Here is a 17,184-nt window from a genome sequence, read left to right as displayed (position 1 = left end):
TAAAAAAATAAGCCACTGAGATTCTGTGCAGTCAAGTAATATATCTGTCTAGCTAGGCAGAAACAAACGCAATAACAGAGAAGCAGGTGTCTCTATACGAGACCACATCCCTGACTGAATGCATGCATTCGCGGCTTTACGCGTTCATTCAGTTAGTTCATTTTCTTCTAGAAGACCATGAATGCGCATATTTTCTTTCATATCTGATCTGACTCAGGGTGGAATCTGCTGTAAAGACTCATTCATTAATCCCTTCGGATAATACGAACTTCACGCTACGTTTTTTGGGCTGCCGAAGCGGAGAACAATACATTTAACCCCTTGGCTGCCGCGCGTCTCTTTAAAACGCAAGTGAGGGGGACAAAACATACAAGTTTAATGTATTCCTCATTGTGAGCCGATCATGACTACAACCTAAGCACCCCTGCTACAGCAGTGTGCCACTCCAAAGATCATCTGAAAGCTCCCATACCCTGAGCATTGAGGCACAGGGCGCCCATACAACTGCCCTGCTCAAGGATGTTTACTGGGAGGGCGAATGCAGGAGTACTAGATGAAAACACAGGCGTATGGGGCTCTGGGGCATTTATTGTGATAGTGGTTGCAAACGATGCAGCAAAAAAATCTGAATTCTTCACCTGCTGATAGAGCAATGCACAGGGCGTCTCCCAAGCAATGAGAACAGAATACGACAGCGTAGTTTGAGTTAGGGGGATGGTTTCTAGACCAAAAACATTGCAAACGAAATGGGCTCTGAGTAATTTCCACGCAGAATGGATAGAAATAAAAACAGTTGCGAAATAGATATGGCTTTAAATCCTTTTGTGAATCACATGCTTTGGTCATGTGTGTCGGAGGGTGGGACGGATCTCCAAGAGTTTAGGGCCCACAGGCATGAAAGGAAGCCCTACTCTGGTCGAGCATCCAAAAAGGGTGTAGTTAGGACACTGAATGATGTTGCGTCAACCACAAAATGACTTCTGCGGTAGACAATAAACTGCATTTGAACATGACAAGTGTTTCCCTGGACTCAGCAGGCTCGGGATCCTAGACCAGCTGAGTAGCCAATTCATTGTGTAAGCAGGACTGAGCGGATATTGGAATTAATTGAAGATTCAACTGTGGCTGTCAGGTTTACTCCACGGGATCCAGTCGATGCAAATATGGTTCCACCTCCAAATGTCACCAACACCCTGAAGTGTAAACACAAGGTGTTCGAGCCATTAGGCGGGGGAGAAAAATAACAAACTAAAATAAAAAATGTGGGATGGGTAAAGGTAGGGTCAGCAGGGAAAGGATACCTGTAACAGAAGACAAGACAGGCATCAGTGAAGTGCTGTTCTAACATACAAGGCTACTCTCATATAGTCTCACTAAATAACCAAGGAAGTAGACAAGTACCTTAGCACCAAGAAAACACGACCTTGGATAGGAAATACTATTGCCCTTCTGCCACAATATGTGAGGAAAGCCTAAGAAACACATAAACATATAGTTAACGAACACACTCCTGTCGTACCAACCACACTTGCGTCATATTAAGACATCAAACCCACTACTCACAACATACCACAAACAGGGTAGAGGACTCAATGTACAAAGGGGGTTCCAAATAGTCTATGCAAGGATGTAAGTTCCAACACAAAGAAAGAGGGAAACGGTAGTGTGTAGGAAGCAAGAACTACAACACTCCGCTCTCCAAGTAATGACCCAGTAGAGAATATATGGTGAAGGTCAAACAGAAAAACGTAGTTGCGACCACCACTGAATTCTGCCAACAACACACCCCACGGTGCACTACACAAAGAGAACTGGGGTAGCCTGTAGTTACCTCACTACATGCCCAGTTATGGAGGTCCTTGAAAATGCACAGAGTTACAACGGAGACGCGTAGTTGTCCTTACTACCGCGCCCCGTTTAATAGTACCAAAAACGATCCCCTATGTAAACGGTAACACGTGGTGAGACCCGCCACTGTGCTCCGCCACACAATACACCAAATCAGGAATTCAGTACCGGAAGAAATCAGTTAGTAAACAGTCACTGAACACTCCCTAGAAACCGTTCAGGAGAGAAACAGCTGACCGCTCGGGCGGTCGAAGAGATCAAAGCGGCTTTACCTGCAGACGCGGGAGGTCCGTCAACTGCCGAGGAAAGAACACGGAAGCACTCCCCCGCTGAGCCTCAGGGGGAGGGGAAGGTGATTGTTCACAGGAGACACCAGAGAAAAGCATGCCGAGCGTCCGCTCTCATGCTGGAGTCAAACAGAAACCAGAATAACGCGCAACAGGAAGCGCGTCTGTTCCCCAGATAAACTTCCTGCCAGACTCCCACCTGCTCATGGGAATTGTAGTTCCATAGTACGGTAGGCGCTTAGGGGCTGCGTAGCCTGACAGTACATCCCCCCTCCCTAGCGCCTCCTAGGACCAGGGCACAGGGGGTATTTACGGTGGAAAGTACGTACAGCCGCCGGGGCGTGTATGTTCCCCACAGGCTCCCAAGAATCATCCTCCACCGAGTATCCTTTCCACGATACCAGATACCAAAGGACGCCCCTACACAGTTTGGAGTCCTTGATACACCGTACCTAGTATTCAGCCCCACCATCCCGAAGCACCGGAGGGGTGGCCAGTCTTCTTGCCGAATGAGCTGGTTTCAGCAAGTGACAATGGAACACTGGATGTATACGCAAAGAACCAGGCAGTTTCAATTTGAAGGCAACAGGGTTGATACGTTTCACAATGGTATAGGGCCCAATGTATCGTGGATGAAACACACTACGCAATTTGAACCGGATGTTGCGAGTCGACAACCAAACCTTGTCCCCAACCTGGAACGAAGGGCCCTCCTTACGATGCCTGTCCTCCCACTTCTTGTACACTGCTTTAGCCCTCTCCAGATGCGCCCTGACTTTCTTGTGCAGAACACGGAGCTTTCGTACTTGTCCCAAAACCGTAGGCTGTCGAGACACTTCTTCAGGGATGCGTACAGGAAGGATGCGTGCATCAAACCCGTAGTTAGCATGAAAAGGTGAGATCCCCACAGAACAGTGCCAGGCGTTATTGTAAGCCATTTCTGCCATCCATAACAGGGAAACCCAGGACTCCTGGGCATCCTCAGCAAAACACCGCAGATACTTTTTCAAAGTTTGATTCAACCGTTCTGTTTGCCCGTCCGTCTGTGGATGGAAACTGGTTGAGAGGGAAGACTGTATGTGCAATGCCTGACACCACGCCTTCCAGAACCTTGCGATGAACTGGGGCCCCCTGTCAGACACAATAACCTCTGGGACTCCATGCAGTCGGATGACGTTAGTTAGTAACAATTGAGCAGTCTGCCCCGCAGTTGGTAAGTTAACACATGGAATAAAGTGGCCTAACTTAGTGAGACTGTCAACGACCACCAACACAGCCGATTTGCCCTGATCAAGAGGTAGCCCTGTGACGAAATCCAGACTTATGGTCTGCCAAGGCTTCCTTGGGGATGGCAACGGCATCAACAACCCTTTCTTCTGTCCGGTTGTGGATTTAGCCCTGGCACATGTCGCACACTGCCCAATCCATACAGGGACATCGGTGTTAACTGTCTCCCACCAGAAATGCCTTTTCATGAGCCGCAGGGTCTTTTGCACCCCCTGATGACCTGCCAAAGGGGACTCATGACACCACATGAAGGCCTTTCTTTGCAGTACCGGAGAGGGGAGAAACAGTCTGTTATCTTGAAAAGGCAACCCCTTCACCAAAGTGCGATTTCCCCCATTTGTGGCCCAACTGACCCAGGCATCATGGGTCTTGGCTTGTCGGACAAGGTCCAAAAAAGTATTGGCCTGTATTGCGCAAACCACCTTCTCGGGACTGACTATTGACGCTTCGGCGTCTCCATTGTCCTTCTCCTCCGACTGGTCTCGTCGGGATAGGGAATCGGCTTTCAGATTGTCCGTCCCTGGTCTAAAGGTAATGGTAAAGTCGTATTCCGCAAAGAAGAGCATCCACCTCATCTGTCTTTGCGTGAGATGCCTCGCGGTCTTCATATACTGAAGGTTGCGATGGTCTGTATAGACGGTAACAGGGAATCTAGCCCCCCAAAGGTATTGTCTCCATTCCTGAAATGCTCGTTTGATAGCTAGCAGTTCTTTTTCGGAGATGGTATAATTCTGTTCGGGAGGGCTTAGTTTTTTGGACAGATACGCCACGGGGTGGAGCTGACCGGTGTCCTTATCCCTTTGTGACAGTACTGCCCCTATTGCTTCGTCAGATGCATCTGCTTCCACAACGTAAGGATGTTCTGGTCTAGGATGTGCCAGAATGGGAGCTGTTGTGAAAGCCTCCTTTAGATACTGGAATGCCGATGTGGCTTCGGGGGACCACGCAAACTGCACACCTTTGCGCAACAGTCTCGTCAAGGGGACTGCTACTTGGGAAAACCGCGCTATAAATCGGCGGTAGTAATTGGCGAAGCCTAAAAACCTTTGCACGTCCTTCACACAGGTTGGGGTTGACCACTCCTTCACCGCCTGTACCTTTCTATCTGACATTTGCAGTCCCTCATGGCTTAGCATGACTCCTAGGAACTCAACCTTGTCCACACTGAATTCACACTTGCTCAACTTGCAGAACAAGCGGTTTTCTCTCAATCTTTGGAGCACTTCCATTACATGACGTGGGTGGTCTTTGACGTTCTCCGAGTAAATCAGGATATCATCGATGTATACCACCGCACTGATATCCACCACCTCCTTCAACACGTCATTCAAAAAATACTGAAATGCCGCAGGGGCGTTGCACAGCCCGAACGGCATCACAGTATATTCGTACAAGCCGTATCTCGTTTTGAAGGCGGTTTTCCATTAGTCCCCCTCGCGGACACGGACCAAGTGATAAGCTCCTCTTAGATCCAATCTGGTAAAAACCTTGGCATACCTTACTTGGTCCAGCAACACAGAGATAAGCGGCAGTGGATAACGATTTCTGATGGTGTTTTTATTCAGCATCCGATAATCCACACAGGCCCTTAAATCTCCGTTGGCTTTTTTGATGAAAAAGAGGGGCGAGGCAGCAGGAGACCTGGAAGGGCGAATAAAGCCGATGTCCACATAATGGTCCAAGTACTCCTTCAAATGATTGGTCTCAGGATCGGACAAGGCATAAACCCTACAGGATGGGATGGTAGCTCCCTCCACTAGATGAATCCTACAATCATATGGCCTGTGTGGAGGGAGAGTCTCTGCCTGACTTTCACTGAAGACATCTCGGTAAGCCCTGTACTCCGGAGGCAGACACACATCTGTCTCTGCTGCTGTTGCTACCACCAAAGGAAGAACAGACGGGGAGAACCCTACGCCCTCCTCCATATGTTTTTTGCATTCTTCAGACAAGAATCGAATCGACTTCTCCTTCCAGTCGATTGAAGGGTTATGATGACTGAGCCAGGGCATACCGAGAATAATCTCGTATTGAGGGGCTTCGATGATGTTAAGCACCAGTTCTTCCCTATGCCTGCCGTTGAGTACAGCAACGGAAAGTGTTACCCTCTCGGTTTGTTCCGTAATGAGGCCAGATATTAATGGTTTTCCATCAACCGCCAATACTTCCTCAGGGGTGTCTCTGGGTACCCTATCTATAGACAAAGAGGTCACAAGCCCGCTATTGATGAAATTCCCTGTGGCCCCCGAGTCTATCATAACCATGACATTGTAAACCTGCAACTGACACTCCAGCCTCATGGGCAGCAGTATATGGGATTCGGATTCACGTAGAGTGAACACCGTTAATGATGGCACCTTCCAGGGCTGTGGTTCCTTCTGATCTCTCTCTCCCTGAGCACCGGCTTCTTCTAGAGCGTTGCCCGCTGCTATGGCTACACTTTTATTTCGAGACCATGACCCAGTGCCTCTGGATTTGGAAGGGCAGTTCCTTACATAATGTCCCTTTTTGCCGCAGTACAGGCAAAGACCTGCAACACGACGACTCTCTTTTTCTTCCCTGGTTAGGGGGGACCGAACTGCCCCGATTTCCATCGGTTCAGGTGGTGCATCTGCAGAAGACAAAGGCCTACGTGGACTCCATTCCGAACGGGGGGGGCCCCTGTCCCATCGTCTCCTATCCCCCACTCTGTCTGTCATTCTACCATCCAATCTCAGAGTCAAGTTTACCATATCTACACAAGTGGTTGGTTGAGGATCTATCTGAGCAATGACGTCTTTAAGACCATCCCTCAAACCCTGGTAGAATAAAGACATTCTTTTTTCCTCCGGCCACGAAGTTTCTGCCACCAGTCGGTTGAACTTGGTAAGATATGTTATCAAATCCGACCGCCCCTGCCTAAGTTCCAGGAGTTCTCTATCTGCACTGAAGGTGGTCGCCCTACGATCAAACACCTTTTCGAATTCAGTTCGGAAAGTTGCCCAATCTGAGAGCATAGGATCGTCGTTCCGTACCAACGGTACAGCCCAATTGGCTGCATCCCCTGTCAGAAAAGAAATCGCAAAAGCTACCCTAGAATGGTTATTAGGGAACGAGGCAGGTTTACAAGAAAAGTGTAACATGACTTGCGTTATGAACGCCTGAGTTTTGGATGGATCCCCAGAATATCTTTCCGGACTAGCTAGAGGGATTGGGGGAGGAACCGTAACTTGTACCTGAGGTACCGAGGTAGAAAAGGGATTTCTAGACAGCTTATCTACTTTTTCTCTAAGAGATGCGGCCTCTGCTTTAGAGGCGGCAAGCTCCTGCTGCACCAAAAGCAGAGCCTGCAGAACATCCTCCATGGTGGCCATATTGCAACCACTGGACCGGGCAGAGCAACGTTCGTGGGCGCGTTATTCTGTCAGGTTTACTCCACGGGATCCAGTCGATGCAATATGGTTCCACCTCCAAATGTCACCAACACCCTGAAGTGTAAACACAAGGTGTTCGAGCCATTAGGCGGGGGAGAAAAATAACAAACTAAAATAAAAAATGTGGGATGGGTAAAGGTAGGGTCAGCAGGGAAAGGATACCTGTAACAGAAGACAAGACAGGCATCAGTGAAGTGCTGTTCTAACATACAAGGCTACTCTCATATAGTCTCACTAAATAACCAAGGAAGTAGACAAGTACCTTAGCACCAAGAAAACACGACCTTGGATAGGAAATACTATTGCCCTTCTGCCACAATATGTGAGGAAAGCCTAAGAAACACATAAACATATAGTTAACGAACACACTCCTGTCGTACCAACCACACTTGCGTCATATTAAGACATCAAACCCACTACTCACAACATACCACAAACAGGGTAGAGGACTCAATGTACAAAGGGGGTTCCAAATAGTCTATGCAAGGATGTAAGTTCCAACACAAAGAAAGAGGGAAACGGTAGTGTGTAGGAAGCAAGAACTACAACACTCCGCTCTCCAAGTAATGACCCAGTAGAGAATATATGGTGAAGGTCAAACAGAAAAACGTAGTTGCGACCACCACTGAATTCTGCCAACAACACACCCCACGGTGCACTACACAAAGAGAACTGGGGTAGCCTGTAGTTACCTCACTACATGCCCAGTTATGGAGGTCCTTGAAAATGCACAGAGTTACAACGGAGACGCGTAGTTGTCCTTACTACCGCGCCCCGTTTAATAGTACCAAAAACGATCCCCTATGTAAACGGTAACACGTGGTGAGACCCGCCACTGTGCTCCGCCACACAATACACCAAATCAGGAATTCAGTACCGGAAGAAATCAGTTAGTAAACAGTCACTGAACACTCCCTAGAAACCGTTCAGGAGACAAACAGCTGACCGCTCGGGCGGTCGAAGAGATCAGAGCGGCTTTACCTGCAGACGCGGGAGGTCCGTCAACTGCCGAGGAAAGAACACGGAAGCACTCCCCCGCTGAGCCTCAGGGGGAGGGGAAGGTGATTGTTCACAGGAGACACCAGAGAAAAGCATGCCGAGCGTCCGCTCTCATGCTGGAGTCAAACAGAAACCAGAATAACGCGCAACAGGAAGCGCGTCTGTTCCCCAGATAAACTTCCTGCCAGACTCCCGCCTGCTCATGGGAATTGTAGTTCCATAGTACGGTAGGCGCTTAGGGGCTGCGTAGCCTGACAGTGGCGGCTGATGATTCTAGTGTGTCTACAGAATTTCTTAAGACCCTAGGACACAAGGCCCCATAGAACAGCCTGAGAATCAGTGTGGCACAAATATTTGTACTGGTCCATGCTTCTAACATCCTTCTCATGCCACACCCCTCTCTTATCCACAAGCTGAGGAGTTTGTCACCTCACCTTACAACTGACTGCAAAAAGTGAAAAAGTGGTAGACAGTGATAGAGCGCGCAGGTCCCCCGACTCAGTTTACCATCCACACTTGGGCCCATAAACCAACACTACTTATTTGTGAGTTTAATCAGGTAACCTGTGTACTTGCTCTAATCAGTGATTTATAAATTTCAATTAGGACCTATACCATTGACTTACCAATCCTCGTCATCGGTACCTAAAGTCCTAAGGGATCAAAGGAGTTAGAATAATAGGTACAATAATAACAATTGCAGTCATATAATAAACACAAACTCGGGAAAGGTTTAAACTCTTTATCTAAATCTCTTAAAAGTCTTAATCCAAATATTAAACATCAGAAATTTTTCAATCAGGAAAATAATGATCAGAATGAAAATATACAGAGATTTTATAAAGCAAACTTTATGCATTTGACATTAGGGTGGGAAGAGAGAAGGAAACAATACAATGACATACCTGCATTGAATATTTACCTAATATGGAGCGAAGAACTAACCCTGGCCACGGGTCAGTTTAAAGGACAGAACCCCGAAAGTGCAGGCACCATAAAGTCAAGCAGGTGCAGATCAGAATCAGGACAGGTAAAGCCAAATTGGATCAGGACAGGACCACCAAGGGCTAAGACCAGCACCCGCAGTTAAAGTTGCAACGCCTGCGTTACTCCCTCTCTGCAGCTAACAGCCAGAACCCGGTAAGATTTATCGATTTCTCTGACAAATTGATTCGCCAGCACTTCAGCTCTCAAACCCCGATCTGGGTTTCGAACCTTCTGACAGAGGGCTCCGCCAGCACCTCTGCACCCGATCACCTATTGAGTGCATTGGGTCAGTGACAGGTCAGCTATTCGGACAAGTTGGACAAATTAACTAGCTAAGCCTACCCTAGTTATACTATTTTCCAAGTCAGTGTACCACCCCCCAATGTTGCAAGTGTAAGGATCCCCAATTTCGATTGGACAAAAGAATGAGGAGAGGTCATCGCACCTTAATGTTTGCATTCCCGCCCATCAATTTATTTTCCCATGCACTTTTATTCCACCCAGCAATGAATGTAACAATATCAAACAATGTATTTATGCTTGTACAGTCCAGCTTCTTCTTGTGGGGTTGAAAGTTCACGCTCTCATGAGCATCATCTGGTAGGACAGTAGCTGGCATGAGATCAATGCAGCAGCTTGAGTTTTCTTGCAAACTTTGCACATGCGTGGTGTGGGTTTCAAAATGGAGTCACAGATACATTTCAGGCCCAAACACAAGCTGATAGTAAAGCAGAAAAGAAACAGTTTTAGAACAAAGAATAAATGAATGCACTGTATACCACTTATCTCTACTCTATTCCCATTATTTTATATTTAACTATTGCATTACAGTTAAGCAGAACAAACAGCTTGGCAAAAGCAGCAGTGCAAGCTTCCTGCATGTGAGGACATAGAGCAGCCATCTTAGCTCTAGTGCGCAGAAGCAAAAGATTCCCTCCAAAGCAGAAAGTACGTCATGTCACGTGAGTGTGACAGATGCATGCGCTATAAGAAAACCCGCGTAGCAGCGGCCATTTTATTGCAAGTGATTATCATTAGTAAAAGCACATATGCAAGCTTCACCTAGATTTATTTATTTATTTATTTATTTATTTATGACATTTAATTAAGCGCAAACAAATGCCCGTAGGCGTCTCGGCGCTAAACATCTGCACTGATTCTCCAACTGCTTGCCTATTCATGGTGGTATTACTGATTAAACAGCCAAGTTTTTAGCTGTTTACGGAAAGCCCCAAAAGATGGACTGATTCTGATGGAGTGAGGCAAGGTATTCCAGAGTTTTGGAGCCGTAACCAAGAACCGGCGGTCTCCCCAAGAAACGGTCCTGGTGCGAGGCACCACTAAATCGTTAAGAGTGGAGGATCGCAGTAATCTTTGGGGGCAGTAAGGAATTAACTGTTCTCTGAGGAACTGGGGACCCTGTTTATGCAGTGCCTTATATACAATACACAGGATTTTAAACTTGATCCGGCTTCTGATAGGAAGCCAGTGATAGTGTCTGATTGTGTCAGTCACGGATCTGTGTTTAGGAATTTTGGCAAGAAGTTTAGCTGCTGCGTTTTGTATGGTCTGCATTTTGTTGATTACCCGGACCTGGGCATTGGCAAATAAACCATTGCAATAGTCCAAGGTGGACAACACTAGGGAAGTAACCAATGTTTTACCAGCACTATCAGGGAGGAAAGGAATGATTTTCCTTATTAGGCGTAGCTTATGAAAAGATGACGAGGCTATTTGATTAGCGTGAGAGACGAAATTAAGATGGTCGTCAAAAACTACTCCCAAGTTCCTTACCTTGGTGGTGGGTCTCGGCAGGGTTCCAAAGGACGCAGGCCACCAAACAGGGGACCAGCTAGGGGTAAGTTGTCCAAAAATGACTACCTCCGTCTTCTCGGAGTTGAGTTTTAGACAATTGGAGGCCATCCATTCTCCAATTGCCAGCATGCCCTTTCTGAAACTCTCAGCAACCTTATCGCCGTTGTTCTTAATGGCCAGAACTAACTGCGTGTCATCTGCATAGGAGGTTAGGCTCATCCCATGTGCTTGAATGATATTGGCTAGGTCCGACACATAGATGTTGAAAAGTGTCGGACTCAGGGATGAGCCTTGAGCAGGGCCGGGCTGAGAACAGAAACCGGCCCTGGCAAACTGCTCAGCTGGCCCCTCCTGGGGTCAGGGGGAGTGCAGCTGAGCAGTTTGCGACGGCCGGTTTCGGCCGATTTTGTTACTGGGGTCTGACATTGCCGACCCCCGGTAACAAAAACGGCCCCCTAGGGGCCCAAAATCGGCCCCACCCTAGCGACCTACCGAAGAAACGCCCGGCGCCTGCTATGGCCAGTCCAGCCCTGGCCTTGAGGAACTCCGCATGGCAGAGACAGATTAGTTGATTGAAATGCACCCAGGGTGACGGCCTGAGTTCTTCCTGAGAGGAAGGATGCCTGTAGATCTTTAGCTAATTGTTGAATGCCCATTTTTTCGACACGGTCGACCAAAATTGAGTGGTCGACCGTGTCGAAAGCTGCAGATAGGTCCAATAGCACTAATACAGCTGTTCCGCCTTGATCCCGAATGACTTTAATATCATCCGCGGCTTTAATCAAGGCGGTTTCAGTGCTATGAAACTTACGGAACCCAAATTGGGTACTATCAAGTAAGTGATGTTCTTCTATGAATTCTGATAACTGTGAATTCATTGCTTTTTCTGCAACTTTTGCCAAAAATGGGAGACTGGCTATCGGTCGATAGTTTTTCAAATCGTCCTTGTCAAGATGTGATTTTTTTAATGTCATGTAATGCAATATTAATAGGACAAAACATGTTGATTAGTACATTAACATTATGTTGAGAGGACTGAATACAAGCAAGTCGTATTACGTGCGAATCCTTGCTCCATCAATCCCCTCTTTGATGATATTTTATATCATCACAAATTAATGAAACAGATGCCAACTTTTCACTTTTCACCCAGCTCAATTTCTTCAAACTTTCTATTTTGTTTCTTTTCATTGTTTGTGTGAAAGTTTTTCACTTTCTTGTATATATTTCCATTCAGTTCTTCTAACTCAAGTTCATCAATATTTCTCTTTTTCTCTCTCTTATTTACTGTATATGTCTTTTTGTGCTTCCGACATTTGCAACAAATTATTGTCCCTAAAATCAGTAGGCCTATTCCCACCATTAGCATCAGTATTTTACCTACAAAACTTTTTCCTACATTAGAAAGCCAACTACCTATAGAGGAGAGACCATCGGTAAGTCTCTTCCATGCACTATCAACCTCCCGTCGTCGTTAAAGCTCTTTTTCCAAATTAGAAATATTTATTACATACCTTTTAATTTCAACACTTTTGTCAGGTATGTAAGTGCAACAATGTTGCGCTTTCAACATTCTACAGACTCCGCCCTCTTTTGCTAATAATGTATCAAGAGCAAGTCGATTTTGTAAAACCATTGATCTGATCGCAACCAATTCGGTATTGACTATTAAAAACCCTCCAGCAGTATCAGTTGATAACCGATCCACTACTGTTGATAATTTACAAATTCTCTGCGTATTCAGAGCCACTCCCACTGTAGGTATCAATGCACTAAATATATCACCTACTATTTCTCCAAAACTAGCTCTTTTGCTACGTATTAATCCATTAGTTTCTTCATTGTTTCCAGTGATTTTGTTTACATGATATATCTATTCCAAAATAACAGCTCCCATACCAATGATCTGGCAGTTTGTGATAAGCTTTGTTTCCGCATATAAAATACATTCCAGGAAACACAGGTTCAGTTCCATCTTTGAAACCCCAGCCCCCAATTACCTTATAATTGTGTTCACATTCACTGGAACCACTGAATATATTGTTATAATAACTTTTTCTTTCTCTATGGAGACTGAGTTTCCTTTTCTTTTCAAAATCCAGCAACATAGCAGCATGAGTCTTGCCATTTGGGGTGAACCCTATATTTTCAGCTCCTTTAGGAATTTTATGATTCTTATCATTTGCCTTTCTTTGGAAATTCTCCTTTTCTCAACCATATTCAAAAATATCTTCTCTTTTTCACATAATAAGCATGTTAAATTATTCTTGTGTGCTTCAGCTATATCTATTGTACCTATAGTTAGAAAGTATTCACCCATATAACGTATTACATCACTCTTAGTATGTACAGGATCCAGGTTACTACATATAGGAAGTTCAGAAAATATCACATCTGAATTAGAATAGTAATACTGCAAAGGTCCTTTCTTATAGAATAAACGAGCTAAAATGCTACATGAAATACCATATGTTAGTGGTAAATGATGGTAAGTCACACCTTCGGCTACTGAAGTAGGTAACGTCATACAAACATATCAATCTTCTATTACCACAGCTTCTACATAGTGTACTAATAGGTTTGCAAATACATTTAAGTGAGTTCTGTTTTTAATTCCAGTATAATGTAGTCCTTCCTCATCTGATGCTTCTAAATCTACCTTCTGTTGTTTAATGCTAATTGATTTCTCTTGTGTATCTATTATTCTAGGAGTATCTATTGTTTGCAGCTCATTAGTATTATTCTTCATGTCTCTACTCATTATGTAAGGAATAGCTATTGTCAGTCCTAACCATACTCCGAGTACTATCACTATACTACATGTGCATATTCTACAGCATGTTTTCAAACAGCTTCTTTTCGGTCTTCCATTAACAGTATGATCAGCCATTTCTGACCAAGGAGACTTAAACCCACTTTGTAGCTTTTACACAGTCTTTTAACCTGTGACATTTTCAAGTGGGTCTCACTTCTCCGTCAGTCTGATCAACAATTAATTTGTCATCACTTTTGTCACTTATTTCTAAGTTTTTGAAATCTTCAAGGATGACGTAAGTCCATTCAGGCCCTCTGAATTTGTTATTCAGCCTTTTCAGTCGTGGACGTCTCCTTCTTTTTGTTTGTACTGTAGATTGTTCAGTTTGACTTATTATTTCATTTACTTGTTCTGGTTCTTCATTTATTGTCTTTAGACAAAATCTCAGTCTTTTGACAAACCAAGGCCACTTGTCTCCTTTTCTGAGCCTTTTAGCTGGCACTGTGCTCTGCCCTTCTTCAAGTATTCTCTTATTTTCATTCAGTTGTGGCATATCTATTTCAATGCTGTCTTCTGTATCCCTCCCTATCTGACTAGGTCCAGGTCTTATTTCTGTTTCTTCTGCCTGGTTACTAATTTGGCCTTGTTCAGTTGTCTGCTGAATTTGACTTTGATTTGATTCACCTTCTTCTTCCTGGACACATTTTTCTATTCCTACCTGGCCCTGCTCAAGCTCTTCGAACCCTTGATTTTCTTCTGCCTGAGCTCTCGCCCTATTACCTATCTGTCCCTCCTCAGACTCAAGAGTTCTTGGTGGAGTGTCATTTGTCTGAGTATTCTGATCTTTCCTTATCTGGTCCTCCTCAGAATTACTGCTGGCTTGGATTTCTGTAATCTGAGTACGTTATTCTAGACCTATCTCGTCCTCAATATCACTCTGACTGTCTAAATAAGTCTGACTTTTGGTTCTCACGTATTCTGCAGGTATGTCAACTACTGGAATCCAATCATCTTGACTGGTACTTGGTTGTTCCTCTTCAGCTACTTCAGGATCGATATCTTGAGACCCCTCGGCTGCACAACCTTCAGCTTCAGTTTCATCAGGTTCAGTCACTCTTTTTGTGTGACTAGCATGGATTCAGTGTGGAACTCCTTCGCACTTTACAGCTATGGTGGTAACCAAAATTACTTGACGTGGTTTTCCCCACCTTGGTGCAAGGCAAGATTTTCGAGTGTGTTTCTTTAACACTACCCAATCACCTGGGTTCAGGTCATGTGCTGGAGTTGCTTGTCTGGCAACAACGTCTTTCCCAACCTGGTGAGAGATAGAACGCACTTGGTCAGACAGTTCTTTGCAGTACTCCAGTACTAAATCATCAGATATATTTATCAGCTTGTGTCCTGGCACCCATGCTTGCCTCATTGCTATTCCCATTAGGATTTCATGAGGACTCAAGCCTGTGTTCCAGTCTGGAATACTTCCGAGTCCCATCAGAATAAGAGGTAAAGCATCTGGCCACTCTAATCGGGTAGATTCATACATCTTTCACAATCTTGACTTGATTGGGGCATTTCTGAAAAATTACCTGTGGCGGTAGGGAGCCGTGGGGGGAGCAGCCAGGATGGACCCTTCGCCTGCCCAGCCGTGAGGGAAACGGCCAACGCGACACGAAGCCAGGGACGCTCCTGGCCTAACCGAGCGCCAGGAACCACAGTTCCCAGCAGCCCCGGCACCTGGCGCGCTCGTGACGCTCCCGCTGCGCCTGGAGGCGCCTCAAGAACGCGGAGCACCGAGCGTGCCTGGGGGCATTTCTGAAAACTTACCTGTGGCGGTAGGGAGCCGTGGGGGGAGCAGCCAGGAAGGACCCTTCGCCTGCCCAGCCGTGAGGGAAACGGCCAACGCGACACGAAGCCAGGGACGCTCCTGGCCAAACCGAGCGCCAGGAACCACAGTTCCCAGCAGCCCCGGCACCTGGCGCGCTCGTGACGCTCCCGCTGCGCCTGGAGGCGCCTCAAGAACGCGGAACACCTCCCGCCCCGCGGGACGTGCGCAGGACGGCGACGGGCTAAGCCCGGGCAAAGGGCGGGCCCTCTGTGGCCCTCAGAGGCACAAGGAGGACGGGACGGGCCACCACACTTGGCTCCACCATAGAAGCAGGTACAGAAAACATCTAACCCTTTTGCTTCCAATTGTCTCTGACCCGTCCAGTTTCTATTTTGGAGCTCTTGTAGTCCTAAAAATATGTCTTTCTGGGAGGACCTGAATGCCTTGTGTGGCACAAATTACGCCCCTATCATATCAACTCCACCCACATCTGGCAGGAATATTGACCTTATAAACCGCACTCCCCAGGAACTACCTTTATTGCCTGTAATGATTCCCACCCAAGCTAACACGCTGCCCCAGGCCCTAATCACCAAAATGAACATTGAGGAGATTCCTCCTAATGTTGATCAAATGTCCTGTAGCCCCTCATCACCCCCGCTATTTCAACTGTTTTTACGCCACAGAAGGTGGGGGCCACATCAAATGATTTTGCTTCCCCCTTCCAATCCACCCTATTGGCCCACATTGAACGATTGCTGAACGCGGCCCTATCACCCCTGGTCACAAAAATTCAGGACCTGGGAGAAAGGTTGTCCAGCGTGGAAAAAATTGTACAAAGGATTAATCCATCAAATGTAAACACTGCTTATACGCCTTCCACCAACCATGAGAAACCTAAGTCTACAGAACACAGAAAAGCACCATCAATTGATCCCTCTACTAGCAAACCCATTCCAAAAAGATGTCATATTACTTCTAACTCTTTAATTGCACCTAGGATTCCTCATGAAAGAAGGCATCGAATCAACCTACCCCCTGAAGCCGCCCCCTATGTGACTGTTCTCTCTGGGGTGCCAGAGCTTAGACAGGGCAAATTTGAAACAAATCAGGACCTTCTGAACAAAGCCATCTTCTGGCTCAATAACAATAGACCGCTGCCACCTGACCTAGATGGCGGAATTGTAAGCGTCAGGAGGGTAGGATGGTTGGGTACGTCGCCCAAAAACTGTTCAGGAGATCTGATTTTAATTAAATTCAAACATAGGAACATTGTCCCCTACCTAAGATCCTCTCAGCCCAAAACAGGAGATGGCCCTATTTGTATCTGTGACTTGTTTGACTTTTATCCTGGCCCCAGTGTGTTGAACTATAAAATCCGTTGAAAGGGGGTCCCTGTGTACCATGCGCTTTCATTCTGCACAAGACTGATTCTAGTTTGTTTTAAATGGTCTAATTTATTTTCCTTTTTTTAAGCTATCCTTGTCAACTGCACATTAGATGATGGAATTTGGTTTTAATAATAATTATGTAACCTTGTCCTGTGATTTTATGGTTGATTAATTCAAATGTCTTTTTAAAAATTTGTTTATGTATACTTTTATGGTTTCTATACGAAATCGAAATAAAGTTTTGACTGACTTGATTGTGCCATTCAGTTGTTCTACCACTCCAGAAGCCTCTGGGCGATATGCACAGTGCAGCTTTTGCTTAACGTTGAATGCTTCACAAATTAGGCCAATTATTTCATTATTAAAATGACAGCCTTGGTCTGATTCAATTGTTATTGGAAAAATGAATCAAGGTATGAGTTCTCCTAGTAGGAGTTTGGCTACAGTGATGCTATCATTCTTACGTGTGGGGTAAGCTTTCACCCATTTTGAAAATAGGCAGACAACAACAAGAATGTATTTTAGTCCTCGACAAGGTGGTAACTGAATGAAATCAATCTATAATCGTATGAAGGGA

This window comes from Lissotriton vulgaris, chromosome 3_1, assembly GCF_964263255.1.
Source record: "Lissotriton vulgaris chromosome 3_1, aLisVul1.2, whole genome shotgun sequence".
NCBI lineage: Eukaryota > Metazoa > Chordata > Amphibia > Caudata > Salamandridae > Lissotriton > Lissotriton vulgaris.
The sequence above is the reverse complement of the archived record's forward strand: the minus strand, read 5'-3'. Positions refer to the sequence as shown.